We start from the raw sequence: 2,188 nt of genomic DNA on the forward strand, positions 1-2,188 counted from the left end.
CTCTCACGACGAGAAAGCAGAAAACTTCCTGGTTTAGAGTGAGTGGGTGGTTACTCGAGGGCAGGGGGGAGTGGCTTGGGGGAGTGGCTTGCCCACTGTTGTTAATACTGACTGTTTGGACAGCCTGAGGCCGCCCAAACAGACAGTATTAACTGCAGTGGGAAAGCCACTCCCCCAAGCCACTCCCCCCCTGGCCTCAACTCTCCCTGTTCTCTGTATGCTGCAGCAGCAGCATATGACAGAAAATTACGTCACCTGGGGCAGCCGGCCGCACCAATCAATCTGCGGCAGTGGAGAGGGAGGCTGCCTGCCGCGCCGCCTTCCTGTGATGACATGCTGCAGGAATTGAATACAAGGAAGGCGGGAGTCAGGACGGGGTCTCCGGTCCGTAAGTTTATTGTTTTTTTATTTGATAGCTAAGCATCGCGTTTGAAACCTCAGATGACTCTTCCCTCTGCTAGATTGTGGGAATCACAGAGCTCAAAAACCCACAAATGTGTTTTTTGCTGGATGCCAGGCCAAGTGAAATCCGTGAAAACAATAGACACCGTTTATTAGACCTTGGATCCCTGGCTGCCTTGTTCACGTTTCATCTTCCGGTTGGCACCCCTCTCGAGTGGGTTTCTGTTTTAAACTTTGTGTCTTCATTGGTTTTCTGCCTTTTCTGTGAGGCTCTTACCTCTGTGCTCCTTGCCGAGGGCATTTATTGACAAAAATCTGATGGTGTCTTGTGGAATGCACCCAGCTTTTCCCAGTGCGGCAGGGCGCATAAAATCTGAGCAGTTGGATTTTATACTTTATGCTTACTGCAGCGGAGTGCGAGGATGGCCTTACTGACATGGGTGCACTGTGGTTGGTTCCCTTCACCTACTGTATCCGAAACCTATTCTCTAGCTTGGTCGTCGTGTTGGCACAGCGTTCCCCGCCTCATGACACTGTGCTTCTGGGTGGCACGGTTGAAGCATTGACACACTTGTAGTCACCTGCCAGTCGTGAATCTTAAACAAGTTGCGCTTTTTGCGACAGCAGACTTTCCTTAGTTTGTAACAATGAGAGAAAACTGAAAAGACTGCTTAGTGTGTTGTCAGGGTCGCCTTCCCTTGGTGACTGTAGCTAGTGTTGTAACCCTCTCGGTTCAAAGAAAGGAAATACTAAACTGTCTCAAAGTGCAAATTGTTAAGAAGTCACATATGTGCACGCTGGGTCAGGTAGGGTTGTGGGAAAAAAAGAGACCATAAATGCACTGATTGGCATCTATATTTTCTAAAATTTCTTCGAGGAGTGGAATGTCACCTCTCAGACTTTGGGCTTCCTCTGGATCATTATGTGCAGGCCTTTACGCCCCGCCTAGCAGAAAGTTCACCAGCCGCCACTGTTATAGAGACTTGCCAACAACATCCAGGGGCTCCTGTTTGTCAATCACCGTATCGGTGCTTTTCTCTGTTGTTTCACGAGACGCTGTGAGGAAAGATTGTTTGACGCGCAGCTTCCGCGCTGTACACACGTCTTGTTGTACCGCTCCGCCTCGTTATGGGCGGAAAGGACGTTTTAGGCCATTCCGCGAGTGGAAACCCGGCTGGGTATTACCATTCGGTCCTTCGGGGAACGAAGTCGATCATGATTCTCGGATTCACTTTTACCCTGCATCCATTTCTGAAAACACAGGGGTTTTTTGTTCATGCCAGACACTGAGGCATGTTTTTTTTACCCTGCACCTAAATCAGCACCCAAACCAATCACCCGAATCTCTAGTCCTGTTTTAAATCCATTCCCAGAGAAGTTATCTTGGAGTAGTTGTACCCTGGACTAGACCCCCCTCAAAGCAAACCCTGCATTTGTTTCTGGTAAGTGCATGTGTGGTTATTGTCTGGATATGGTCGTTAAGTACAGAGGAAGGACTGGGGACTGAGAAGTTATAGTGAGGTGTGTTTATTTTGTCTCACTGTTTATGCAGGTGCGGAAGCGAGGAGGAGGGTGTTATTTGGACTACGCTCTACAGGGGTGGAAGGTTTGGTGCCTTTATATATATTCCACCCCCTTTTCTGGGTCATCGGCTTACTCATATGTACCATCTAGTGAGTGGCCGGTGAGTCGGGGAAGAGGATTGGGACATACCTCGTTCCTGCAGTGTGTGGGTTGGGCAGGAGCCTAACTAAGTGCAGGTGCTCACAGTCTTTAGCGAGGCCAC

This window comes from Lissotriton vulgaris, chromosome 1_1 (assembly GCF_964263255.1).
Source record: "Lissotriton vulgaris chromosome 1_1, aLisVul1.2, whole genome shotgun sequence".
NCBI lineage: Eukaryota > Metazoa > Chordata > Amphibia > Caudata > Salamandridae > Lissotriton > Lissotriton vulgaris.